Here is a 14,481-nt window from a genome sequence, read left to right on the forward strand (position 1 = left end):
CTGTCTCCAAACTCCAAGGTCCTCATCAATAAACTTGACAAGATTCTTTTTTAATTTTTATTTATTTATTTATTTATGGCTGCACTGAGTCTTCATTGCTGCGCAGAGGCTTTCTGTAGTTGCGGTGAGCGGGGACTACTCTTTGCTGCAGTGCGCAGGCTTCTCCTTGTGGTGGCTTCTCTTATTGCGGAGCACAGGCTCTAGGCCCACAGGCTTTCATAGTTGCAGCATGTGGGCTCACTAGTTGTGGCTCGCAGGCTCTAGAGTGCAGGCTCTGCAGTTGCGGTGCATGGGCTTAGCTGCTCCACGGCACGTGGGCTCTTCCCAGACCAGGGATCGAACCCGTGTCCCCTGCACTGGCAGGCACATTCTTAACCACTGCGCCACGACGGAAGTCCCAAACTTGACAAGATTCTTAACTGGGCCCCATTTAGCAGCACACCACTTTGCTAACTACCATAGAGAATGTCAATACACAAAAGAGACAGCCCGAACTATCAAGGAGCTTACAATCTATTTAGAGAAACAAAGTATAAAAAAGTGAAATGATGGCAACATAAAACTATATAAAAAGGAAGTAAGAACCCAAAATGCAAACATGGGTGCAGTGCTTTAGCGTCTATACAGTGTTCTCACCAGTACAGTAACTCATTCTGTGCCTCCATCCCACTGTAGACCAGCAAGTTAAAAAAAACTGCTATCTTGGTATTACAGACTACCAAGCAGAGCCTCGGGAAATCCAAGTAACTTGCACGAAGTCTTACAATTACAGACAAAGCCATAGTGCAGAACATAGATATTCATGCTCACATCCATGATTTTAAGCTACAGCGCTCTGTTCCCTGAAAGGAGAGACCCACAAGACTCCAGCACTCTGTGATCACTTCCTAGAGAGAGGGTGTGAGCCAATTCATGATGAGTGGTCAGAAGTGGGCATCTGACCAAAAGGGAAGGTCACTGCAAATGGGAAATGGTGTCAGATCAATGAAGTAAAGAAAAAGTCCAGGTCAATGGCTTTAAATGGAGCGTTTGGAGAGGAGGTCTGTGTTGGCACAAGTAGAAAAGTCATTAGCTAGTATTCTGTGTTTCCTATTGGCTGTGCAAAACGGGAGAGAAGGACTGGAGTTTTAAAGCAATTGCATCAGGCATTATGAAGCTAAATTTCAACTCCACCACCTCTAATGTGTATCTACCCCTTTATCTCTTGAGACTCTGATATGACCTACACACTCAGTCAATCTGATTCACCTGGGATCCCCAAACCAATTGCTACCACATACTGAATGACGGCAGGCACTTGAGTAAATCTTAAGATACACAGTACACTTATGATGTTAGAAGCATTGTGCTAAAATCTTTCACATGTCATTTAATCTTCAAACTAACCACAGCAGCTGTGTCAGGGTCCCCAAGACTACTTCTAAAATCAAAGACTTGCTAGAAAGAGTCACAGGACTCAGCATCTAAGTTGCACTTATGTCTAAGATTTATTACAATGATGTAGTAGGAATACAAAGTTGGATGATAAAAAAAAATAATAAAAACCACAGGCAGAGTCTGGAGTAATCCATATGCAAGTTTCCTTACATGTCCTTCCTCCCATTGGGTGGTCACAGAGAGTGTATACTTTCCTAGCAATGAAAATGCATCAACACGGGTGGAATATTTCTGTCCAGGCAAGCTGATTAGGGACTCAGTGTGGGCACTGTTTATTCCGTTTGTAAGAGGGCTGGTCACATAGGTGCACTCTGCTAGAATTACCAAAATTCCATACGACTCAAAGACAGCAGGTGTTGAGCATACACCACATTATTTGTACAGACAGTCTAGGCATAGTGATCAACTCTTGTCAATTAAAAAAATTATATTAGTACCAGCCAAGATCTCAGATGTCAGCCAAGGGCCAATCTCACATGCATTCCTCTTAGTATATCAGACCTGAGACTCCTATCCTAACTCTTTCCTACACAGGAGGCCACTATTATTGTTTCATGTAGAAGAAGTAACTGAGTTACAGACATTATTTAACTCATCTAGGATCCTAGAAGTTCTAAGTGCCAGACAATGTGTCATAGCTTGAGAGCTCCTGCAACAGACATGACACAAGGTTATAGGCGAGCTGTTTTGTTTTAGGAGACATCCGGGAAACTGAAGGGCTAACTTGTAGGTGGGCACAATGATAGCCAGGTGTGGAAAAAGGAAGGATAGCAAGCTAATCTCAGGGTTTGTAGTTAAATTGGTTATCATCGTGGTCAAGCAGGAGTCAGTCCCACTGTGGTACAGTGTGAAATGAACTTAAAAGTTTTCCACTCAAAATACCGACCAGGGCAATATCTATTTACTGGTTGTTCATCCCCTATTGGTCAAGGTTCTCAGGAGTTATTAACTCCTCATAGTAGAGAAATCTTAGGGCAGAAAGCAAAAATCCCTGAGGCAGAACACAACCTGGTTTTGCAGCAAGGGTGGGAGCCAAAATCTGCATCCAGAGAATGAAAGATAGGGTATAAAAAGAATAAACAGTCTGTATTAAACCTCAGGCAGTGTGACTCCCCATGCTATACCTGAGTCATCATGGTGGGTTCTGTCAGATTCCTTTAGAATGGATTAGAAGTCCCTAAGTAGCTTTCAAGGATTAAAAAAAAGAATAAACATTGTGCACCAATGTGACAGTGGTAACTCCAGCTTTTGCACGGCAAAGAAGGTAACAGAGTAAAAAAAAAAATCTGTCTTAAAAATCCCACACACCTCAGTTCAGCATTCTTTACAGAAACGCTATTTGTTTAAGGCCGGCAATTGTTGATATATAAAGTTTTGCAGAAAGCCTGACTCTGGCTCAGTCAGGTTTCTGTTCATTACCCTGGAAGATATGAAGGTTTTATTTATATATTTATACATATACAATCAGTAGTTTTTTAACATTTTCCAAGGGTTGGAAAATCACCATCACCTAGTTCCAGAATATTTTCATCCCCCTACAAAAGAAACTATATAAATTCACTCCCATATTTCCATTCAAAATCATTCCCAATTTCTCCTGCTCCTAGCCCCTGGCAACCACCAATCTATTTTTTGTCTTTATGAATACGCCTATTCTGGAAATTTCATATAAATGGAATCATACAATACATGTCTTCTTTTACGTAGCATAATGTTTGCAAGATTCATCCATGCTGTAGCATTATCAGTACTTCATTTGTTTTTATTTCCAAATAACTTTCCATCATATGGATATTCAGTACTTGTTTATCTGCGCATCAGCTGATGAACATTTAGGATGACTCCAGTTTTTCACTCCCACAACTAATGTTTCTATGAACAGTGTGGCTTTATGTTCTCATTTCTCTTGGGTATATATCTAGGAAGGGAATTTCTGGGTCAAATGATAACCTTATGTTTAACATTGAGGGATAGCCAAACTGTTTTTCAAATAAGCTATATTATTTTACAATTCCACCAGCAGTGTATGAAGGTTCCAGTTTTTTCCTTCATCAACACTTGTTTTTGGCAAATACAAATATTTGAAGGCCAGTAATTTCAAGATCAATGGCTTGATTAAGAAGCTTCCTCATTATTTACATTCAGTATTCCTAAATATGTATTATGGAGAAGGTAGATGCCTTGCAGCTTACAAAAATGACATGCCATCTAGTAGTTGTTGTCATAGTGGGAAAACAAAAACATCCTCACCTATATACATAATAGTGGCAGATGGAGGTAAGTTTTCACAGTAATTCCAAATGGAAATATCAAACCCAAGAAGGTGTGATTTGAGGGTTACTTTTAGAGTAGGATTTGGGTGGAAGTAAAGGAACCTAACACAAGAGAAAGATAGTTGTTATGACTGTTTGCATCCCCCCAAATTCATATGGTGAAGCCCTAATCCCCAATTTCATGGTATTTGGAGGTGGGTCCTTTGGAAGGTAATTAGGTTTACATGAAGTCATGTGGGTAGGGCTTCCATCATGGGATTGGTGTCCTTGTAAGACTAGAGACACAGACAAACACAGACCAGTGCTAGCTCTCTTCAACATGTGAGAACACAGGGAACAGGTGGCCATCTGCAAGCCAAGAAGAAGGCTCTCACCAGAAACCCAGTCTCCTAGCACCTTAATCTTTGACTTCCCAGCCTCTGTAATTGTGAGAAATAAATGTCTGCTTAAGCAACCCAGAATACGGTATTTTGTTATGGCAGCTTGAGCTAAAACAATAGCATACCAGATGCAGGAAACACTATGAGTGACAACATAGAGAAAAGAGATGAGTACTTGTATTTACCCAAAATCAACTAGTGAAATACTGATCAACTTATTTAACCTTGTGTCCTGAACATGGTGAAAAGAATATCCTCCTAGTAGATGGAAAGGAAATGGAAAGAGAACCTAAAACAAATTAGATGTAAGAAGAAAGTTGTCATAGGGAAATAAATAGAAGCATGGCATGAATTTGGCAAAGCCAATTCCTTTAACGTCAAGGTCTATAATTCTGAAAAAAGCTATCAAATATTCGCCGATAAAAGATGGCATAAGATCCAGCTTAAAACCATAAAAATAATGCTAAAGGCAGTCTCAAATGTGAATAATGATTATGAGTTATAAGTAAATAAACAAAGCTGTTATAAATTACCCTGTCATAATTAAAACAAAGTCATTATTTTGTATTACCTTTTATTGTTGATACGGGCCAAAATTAAGGAATATTCCAAGAGAGTGTACCTTAAAAGATAGAGAGAAATGACTTCAAAGCTCTAGGAGAAGAAGTTTAATAGACACTTCAATTGATAACTGGGGACATCTAAATAATAAATAGGAAAATAATGCACTTTAGAAAATCCACTATAACCCAAATAGTAGATCGTGGCAAAGCCAAGCCAAATAACATTTTTCAGTAACAGTTGGTAAAGGCATACAAGAGCAAAGAAAATTTAAATAAAGGAAGTAAAGTTCAATTCACTGAGAGATTCTCTGTTTCATATGCATTTCCAGAGATATTTTTCTGTAACTGGGATACAAAAACTCAAAAATATCTTAGACATATATGTTTATTTTTGGAGCCCTACAAAAGGTATTTAACTATAGCCAAGACAGATGATTGTCCCAAGTAAGGAAATGGTTCAAATATAAATCACCAACTCTCTTCCTTCAGAGTTTACTGTTAACATCAAGCTAGACATATGAAAATTAGCACTGCAACAACTCACCATTTCTGTGCATCCAGGCATTTATGGAAGATCAGATCTGCCTCCTGGAAATGTGCTGAATATTAGTATCTGCAAGCCCTGGGTAAACCTAGGGGACAGCTGAGCCCAAAGCCTCATCACGTCTTTAAACACTTAACGCCTTCAACTCTAGCATTCACTTTAACAGATGCTCTCACATCCCACATGTCAGCACAGCTTCCTACAAACCCCTATACATAGAAAACACGATGACACATCTTGGTCATAACTGATAAGCGAAATTGGAATTGCTATAGGACCATCTGATAAGCCACTCCTAGCATGAGGAGAAATGGAAGGACCTCATTCCTGATAGGAAAATACGGGGGAGAAGAATGGTGGATTGGGACCAATCCTCCTTGGTTATATGTAACCCTTTACTCTGCCTTTACATCAGGGGAAAGGATCCCTTTGGTTTAATACAATAAGCATGTGTTTCAGAAAAATATACAAGGTAAAGAATTAGTGATAATGGAATTTTTACAGTTATATGCCACCAAATATTTAAACCAATTTTACAAATTACTTATTTTCTACACATCCGGGCTTGGGCATGTATCGAAAAACAGCTATTATTAGACTTATATTTTGAAAGAAAGTTACAAGATGTGTACCTGTTCCCAATTTCTTTAAAAAATAGAAATATACCATACTATCTGATTCCAAAATGCACTTCTATAAACTTTCCATTTACCTGAAACTGGTTAGATCCTTAAATTGGGTTGTACATTTCAATTATTGTGTTCTTATCTCCCCTTGACTCCTCCTTAGAAAGCTGTGGTTAAATTGATGGTGTCTCTTCCTAACTTTAGCTACACGCCAACCCCTTTCACATCTCTATACACTCTGAACCTGCAGCTCTGGCTCCCTGTAATCTCATCCTCTTTGATCTCTGCACGCCTGCTTTTCGTATCCTGTGAAACTCAGCTGAAACGTTTTCTTCAAAAAAACACTGGCGGGCTCCCCTGGTGGCGCAGTGGTTGAGAGTCCGCCTGCTGATGCAGGGGACACGGGTTCGTGCCCCGGTCCGGGAAGATCCCACATGCCGCAGAGCGGCTGGGCCCGTGAGCCACGGCCGCTGAGCCTGTGCGTCCGGAGCCTGTGCTCCGCAACGGGAGAGGCCACAACAGTGAGAGGCCCGCGTACCGCAAGAAAAAAAAAAAAAAAAAAAAAAACTGGCTTTCCCCATCACACTAATTAGTCTCTACCCGTGTAACTCAGTCTACGTAACCCACTCTTCCTTCCCTTTCAGTCACAACATTGCTATCACTGTACCTCTTTCTTACTTTTACACTATTTTTCTCTACTTGCTTTTACATATTTAGTTATTTGTCTGTTACCATCTCCCCGTGTAGACTTTAAGCTCCATGAATGGTAGATCTGTATTTAATTTATTTACCACTTTCTTTGTGTACCCAACATCTCGTAGGCACTCAAATTTTTTCAATTAATACATACATGTTCAACTTTACATCTGGATTGCTACACAAAGTTAATTATGGTTCCATGAAAAACCTTTTGTTTTCTTTATGCACTGCTATATTTTACAGAATTTCTAAAATGAACACATGTATTTGACTTGTGAAATCAAGAAAAAAAATTCTCTTTTTTGAGCGTTGCTTTCCCTTTATAACGCTATTCTTAGGGCTTTGGTTTTCTGATATACTCCATATATTTGAGCTAAAAGCAGTCATTTACTGCTAGGTGATCAGAATATAGGTATTAGTCACATCTGTGGAGATGATGTTCACACAGTAGAGAAGATATTGAAATATCTGGTAGTTCTGGTAATGATTATGACCTTCAAAACATACTCAAGGGGGGAAAAATAGGTACCAAACAATTGACAGTTTTTACAAAAGATTAGAGCAAACAGCATGAAATCACTTCCAGAAATGACGGCAATCAATCTGTTTCTTAAATGGTATCAGTGGCAGAGTCCATACCGGAAAACAGATTGTTTGGAACTAGATCAGCCCTCCAGGCCAGGAAGGTGCCAAAAGAAGGAGCCTGAAAGTTATGACAATAAATAAAGAGCAACCTTCTTATACTATAGACAGGAAGGAAGCCCAAAAGAAGATAAGAGGGGCTGCTGAAGCATGGGGACCAAGAATTATGCCACAAAAAAGCCCAATACCATCAACGTCCCAAAGAAGCAAACTAAATTTCAGGGGATGAACTTCAATTCTTGGAAAAGAAACTTTAAGAAGTTAGATAAAGTCCAAATCCTACATTTAATGTCGGATCCTAAAGGAATAAGCTTTGAGACAGAGCAGAGTGCTCTACTTTTCAGAATGTGCGTCCAAGCATATTTCGTATAAAAGAAAAGTCTCATTATTTGAAATAACTCACAAAGCAAAGGCCAGACTAGCAGCAAGCACAATCCACCCATGAGCTACAAGGCAGTGGGTTGTAGCTCCCTCAAACCTGCTACGGAAGGGCAAGGTCTATTCAAGAAAAGGAGACGAGGCTGAGGCTGCAAGGGTTTCAAAAGGCCGTGGCTTTGTGGTAAGAAGGGTATGGGGACTGAAGCCACTCAGGGCGTAACATCAACTATAATCAAAGTAAGCGAGCTCGTCAGCACTTGGTGTGAATGTAAACTGGTACAACCGCTTCAGGAAGCAATTCACCAATGTATCCAGTAAAACTGACACACATACCGTACAACTCAATGATTCAACATTTGTGGGGGGATGTCCCCAGAGAAACGTTTCCATCAGGAGGATGTATGTACCAGGAAATTCATTGCCACAGTGAAAGTGGAAATGTTTGAAACTGAAATGCCCACATGAGAACAGACAGACATCATGATCCAGTCACACACTAAGACTATTATATTACATTTAAAATAAATGAACATTATCGATGTTGATCATATTAAATATAGGAAAAAAGAAAGCCATTAGCCAAAGGATATACACTGTATCATGTTTTTAAATTAAGTTTTAACACAAAACAGTGTGTGTATATAAATATATATATATACATATACACACACATATATTTAGTTAAATAGATGTGTATAAAAGTATAAATACTTGAATAGGAAGGAAACACTTAACTTCAGGATATGTAATACCTCTGAAGAGGTGGGAAGGAGGAGACTGGGGTGAGGGGCTTCATTTATATCTGTACTTTAAGGATTCAATTATATCTATAATTAAAATGGATCTAAATAGTAAAACATTCAACTGTTTTCAAAGGTGGTTAAGGATACATGGCTATGGATTAGTACTGTCTTCTATAATATTATTTATCTTTAGAATATTTATAACATTTTTAACAATTAACATGGCAGAAAATATTTTTCTTGCAGACCTTCCTCTTTTCTACTGAACACCACTATTTTAAATTTCTATTAAGTACGATTCTCAGATTACATTTAACAGCACTGCAGAGTATGTACACTGACATTTATTATGTACTTCCTGGAATGCAGCCTAAGCCCCTACTCAGGTAGAAACGCTCTCCTACCTAAGGCTTTGATAGCCCTCACATGATCATTGTGGCTGATTTTATGTGATGGTTTTCATGGACTCTATGCTCTTTTTCTGACTTTGTGAAAAATTTTGTGTTATCAAATTTCACGTTAGGAAGATTCATTCTGTAATATCAACTCATAATGTCAAAATTCAGTCATGCGTAATTTCCCTCTCCTTCGGTCTGAGACATCGTCTGTCTTACTATTGAAAGGAAAAAGGAAAGATGGGGGAGGGGCTAGCATTATCCCTTTCAAGGAAAAGAGTGACGGACATTTATAAATGCTCAATACTAAACAAATGTAAATCTGATCAATTGTCTGATCATGGTTGACTACCAGGAAGACACCATTTAAGATTCATCACTATAATCTACACATCAACTGTCTAAATTCAGGGGAATAAAACACCAATTGATCTGAAGTGCTAGATTATTTGGGGATGTAGAAATAGGAAGACTTCAAATGAAGTATTTGTACTCATATCCCCAGCTTAAGCTGCATTGAACCAAATTTCCACACTCAGGACTATTTAAGCCATATTACCCACCTTATCTCTAAGAGCAAACCTTGAGCAAATATACATTTTAAAAAATCAGTCCTATCTTTGAATAGTGGACACCACTTAAGCCCAGGGTGAAAGTGTGCAAAATTTGTAACTATAAAATGAGAGTTAAACATAATATTCCACCAGGTAACATGATGTAATGAATCATAATAAGAAATAAGGCTTCTAGTATTTTCTACCCTCATTTCTGAACACAATAAGGAATGCAGCATGCCAATGAGCCCATTCCACCAAAAAAAAAAAATTTTTAACGCCATTCATATAGTTTGTTGCTAACCTCATCCCACCTTCTGTAATCTTAGATGTGTACAACGTAAGAAACTCAGAACAACAAAAATACACCCTCATTTGATTCACTTTGCTATTTTGTTAATTTCCCTGGGAGCAAAAAGGTATTTCCTATGAGAAAGATGCTGTCTCATTTCACCAATGGACCACTTAACTGTCCAAAAACAAAACCTGCTTTTCAGGGGGAGAGCAGAATTTGGTGACTGGCTATTGGGAAAGCTGATGGGAGCCTGGAGAACATTTGATCTGTTGGCAACAGAAACCCTTACATCGCACTGCACATCAGCTAAATTTGAGGCCTCGGTAACTTCAGCTTATCCATTAATGCTGATTGCTACTTCTCAGTGGAGAAACACTGCTGAAAGTACAGGTGTAGATCATTACCGCTTTTTTTTCCAGAAAATAACACACATCTGTTCACTGTAAAGTAATTTCTGAATGGTAATTAGGACTTAGCACTGGGGCTTAAATAACAAATGGAATTTCTAGGACCTGACCCAGAAAGAACAAGTGAAATCTCAAGTCCTGTGTTATTTCACAAGGCTTCTTCCAGAAAGCAAGGGGTAAAACAGAAGGAACACCTGACAAGAGCTAAGAGCCTCAAGTTCATAGTCACTGCTCCCCACCTGAGCAGCTTATGAAGCTGGGCCATACGTCTCATCCCTCTGGACCTCAATTTCCTCATCCATAAAATGGGGAGGTAGACTTAGGATAACAAACTCTCAACTCCAACATTCTACATGTCCCCTGACTTTCAGATACTTTAAAACAGTAATTTCAGTCAGTAGGTCAGGTTCCCAACTTGCTAACCAACACCAGACAAACCGCATCATTAATGAAATTGATGCCAGTACTAGCCAGATACACAGAAAGTTTGAAATTGAAAAATTCATGATTTCACATGAGGAACAAAATGTGTATTAATATGCTAAGAGCTTGCATGATCTCAAAGATTCATAAACATCCCCAATGAACTGTGGATCACATCTTGAGAAACTCTTCCCAATCAAAATTCCTCAACCTGAGTTACATACAGGAAACACATGCGGTGAATTTTAGAAATATCTCTCCCTTAACTCCCACCTCAGATGAATTAAACCAGAATCTGGGTGTGAGGGTCTCTGTCACTGCTTTTTTTTTTTTAACATCCCTAGTCAATTCAAATGTTCAAAGACTGGAAAGCACTGTTTTAAACCAAGTTAAAATTAATGAAAAATGGGGTGGGGCACTTTAAGGGCATTCCAGAAGAGCTTCAATATGAGAAAGGAACATTTTTAAAGCATTAGAATGCCTATAATGAGATGTAAAAAAGGCAAGCGAGGGCCTCCCTGGTGGCGCAGTGGTTGAGAGTCCGCCTGCCGATGCAGGGGACACGGTTCGTGCCCGCGTCCGGGAGGATCCTACGTGCCGCGGAGCGGCTGGGCCCGTGAGCCATGGCCGCTGGGCCTGCGCGTCCGGAGCCTGTGCTCCGCAGCGGGAGAGGTCACAACAGTGAGAGAGGCCCGCGTACGGCAAAAAAAAAGGCAAGCGAAATTATTAACATGGGGAATTTTTTAAAATATATCATTAAACAGAAGGTCAGAACGCTGGCTTTAGCTATCCGTAAGTCCACCCAAAGAGGGTACTTCACTGAATCAATGAGTGCGTATGCTCATTTCATGACTGACCTACGTGGAAGAAGGTTATAGAAATGTAAATGAGTCTATACCCACTTTAATGGCAGTAGCGGGGGATGGGGGGTTCCCCACACTGACAAACACTTCTCAAGATATCAGCTGGGTGTCCTACAATTCAAATCAATTCTGAGACTATCTACCCAGAGACAGTTTCAGGTTCCACAGGTTAACAGGTCGGTCCTACAAGACTGTCTCCTTCCCCACTTCACATGCCAATCACAAACCCAGGCTGTTACCTGTGCTTCTGACTAACAGGCTACAAACTGGAGGTTCCCAGACCTCCTCCAACTCAGGATGTCAATTTCAAGCCTAGGTTGTTACCTGTACAACCTTGTACAACTTTGTTACAAGTATAAACTAGAGTTTCCCACAATTCCCTGCTCTGGTTTGGTTAATTTACTAGAACTCAGACAAAGGTTTCACTTACCAGATTATAACTCAGGAACCACCAGATGCTCTACATGCATAGGGCAAAGTATGGAGAGAGGGTACAGAACGTCCACGTCCTCCAATCACACCATTTTCACAGCCCCTCCGGGGAGTTCAACAACCAGGAAGCTCTCCAAACTCTCCTCTCTTGGGTTTTTATGGAGGCGTCATTACATAGTCAAGATTGATTAAATCACTGGCCAATAGCAATTGATTCAACCTCCAGCACCCCTCCCAGGAAGTCAGGGTGCAGGACTGAAAGTTCCAACCCTCTAATTACATGGTTGGTTCTCCTGGCAACCAGTCCTCATCCTTAGGTGGGATCCAAAATTAACCCCATTAACCTAACAAGAAACACCTTGATCGTATTCAGTACTTAGGAAATTCCAAAGGTTTTGGCACCTGTGAGTCAGGAACCATGGATGAAGACCGACCAAATATATATGAGAAATGAGAAATATATATTTGGTCATCTGAATAACCAAATATATACTTTGCTTATAAATCAAAATATTTCAAATATGTTTCAATAGTTTTAACTAACAACCAAGAAAAAATAAATTTTAAAATCAATAAGAATTAGCTAAATTTTTCTTTTAAACTCCTTGTGAGTGGTAGTTATTAACAGACAAAATGGTGTTATCGGATAGGTTTTGGAATGCCTTTAGTATAGGAATTAAAAACAAGAGTTGAGGGCTTCCCTGGTGACGCAGTGGTTGAGAGTCCGCCTGCTGATGCAGGGGACACGGGTTCGTGCCCCGGTCCAGGAAGATCCCACATGCCGCGGAGTGGCTGGGCCCGTGAACCATGGCCGCTGGGCCTGCGCGTCCGGAGCCTGTGCTCCGCAACGGGAGAGGCCGCAACAGTGTGAGGCCCGCGTACCACAAAAAAAAAAAAAACAACACAAGAGTTGATTGTAATCTGAGAAAACATACACATAGTTCTCTATGTGTATGATGTTAATAAAAAGACAAAATCTATATGGAGTGTAGACTAGCATAAAATTACACATGTACATGAGTGCATAATATTCTCAATATTCTCAGAACCAACAGAAAAACAACAAACTAAAGCAGCAGTTACTACCTTACTCAAGAATCCTCTGAAAACCCCATTATCAGGGAAATTGTTTTACTGCTTAAAATATGACAAATAATAAATATTAGTTGTCATTATCATTCATCAATTCATTCCTATTTGCTTTTCTATTATGTGTTTGATTTTGGGTAAAAAACAGTTAATAATAAAAACCGTTTGCTTCCAATGAGTTTTTGATGTAATGAAGGAAGTGGGGAGATTCAAACGGACAAATAAAAGATGACAAAGCAGTAAGAACAAAGAAGGGGCAACTAAGATAGGGATGAGGAGTCTCATCACACAGAAGGAGGAAAAAAAGTTGAGGCTCTAAATAAATTAGTAATATCTAGTCAAGTACCGGGATGGGGTAAGGGAAAGAGGGCTAACATGTTCATACACCCGGTAGGGACTTGAGTGTGCCAGGACCTAGGGTCCTAACTCTAATGAGCTGCATTCATCACATCACATGTACCTCCTCAAAGTTCATTCTGCCTCCCCCTTTATTGAGCCCTCTGCCATTTTGTTCCACCTCAGCCTGTGTGGCTGCTGTCCAACTTCACATCAGCACACTAGATTCTGCCTCCTGAGAGCCACCTGCCACATGCCCCCAAATCTCTGCCACCCCCTCTTAATTTCATATTCAGACCACCACAGCAAATGTGGAATCTGGCTTCCTAAGCAGCTCCTCAGGGCCAGATGATGAAACCCAGAAGCATGGGAGGGTTCACCAATAAGAGTCCTAAGAGAGCTGGAGGTGAACTCTCTCTCTTTTCCTTCCACTATTAAGATGTGTTTTTCTTTAAGCTGTGTTTTTCTTGTGTTCACACATCAGAAATGTCCCACATGATCCAACCACTGTACCTGCTAAGCAACTGTCCTTGATGTTAAGCAGATTATAAATCAGTGGCCACCCTGGAAATGCAGCACCTTTCTGCTGCCCCTTCTCCTTGTCCTCACTGCCCTTTTCCTCACTCTTGCCACTACGGAATGGCACCTCCCAGTAAAACTTGAACACTTTGTCTTAGGCTCTGTCTTTCCAGGAACAAGGATAAGACATGAGTTTTTCTGTGTAACAATGGGGGCAACTTTAAGTTTTCAATAGGAGACAAAGATATGTATAAGATCTATTACAAAGATCACATGGGCTGTGGATTAGAAGGGAGTCAAAAGTGAGGGAGTAAGACCATTAGGAAAGCTAATTTGACAAAACACCCAGAATTACCACAGCAATCCTGAGGAAAAGGAACAAACCTGGAGGCATAACCCTCCAGACTTCAGATGATACTACAAAGCTACAGTAATCAAAACTGCATGGCACTGGCACAAAAAACAGACATATAAATCAATGGAACAGAATAGAGTCAAGAAAAAAGCCCACACACCTACAGTGAATTAATCTTTGACAAAGGAGCAAGAATATGCAGTGGAGGAAAGACAGTCTCCTCAGTAAGTGGGGGTGAGAAAGCTAGACAGCCTCATGTGAATCAATGAAATTAGAACATGCCTTCATACCATAAAAAAACAAAAACAAAACCTCAGAATGGTTTAAAGACCTAATATAAGACATGACACCTTAAAACTCCTAGAAGAGAACACAGGCAAAACATTCTCAGACACAAATTGTAGCAATATTTTCTTATATCAGTCTCCTGAAGCAAAAGAAATAAAAGCAAAAATTTAAAAATGGGACCTAACTGAATTGAAAGCTTTTGCACAGCAAAAGGAAACCATAAACAAAATGAAAAGACAA

The 14,481-nt window shown here is 39.9% G+C and overlaps 1 protein-coding gene across 4 annotated transcripts in view; it reads right to left on the reverse strand.

Annotated features, from left to right (window-relative positions):
- CNTN4 (contactin 4) overlaps positions 1-14,481 on the reverse strand; it is a 962,626-nt gene that overhangs the window by 828,833 nt on the left and 119,312 nt on the right. For 2 of the 4 annotated variants that reach the window (XM_082847222.1, XM_082847219.1), the window contains exon 1: positions 4,662-4,680. The exons of the other annotated variants lie outside the window; for them this stretch is intronic. The gene's annotated coding sequence lies outside the window, so the exon portion shown is untranslated. Of the gene's footprint in view, positions 1-4,661; positions 4,681-14,481 lie in introns of those variants that run through there. 4 annotated transcript variants of the gene reach the window in all.

This window comes from Leucopleurus acutus, assembly GCF_964270905.1.
Source record: "Leucopleurus acutus genome assembly, chromosome: 10".
In the NCBI taxonomy this organism is placed as follows: Eukaryota; Metazoa; Chordata; class Mammalia; order Artiodactyla; family Delphinidae; genus Leucopleurus; species Leucopleurus acutus.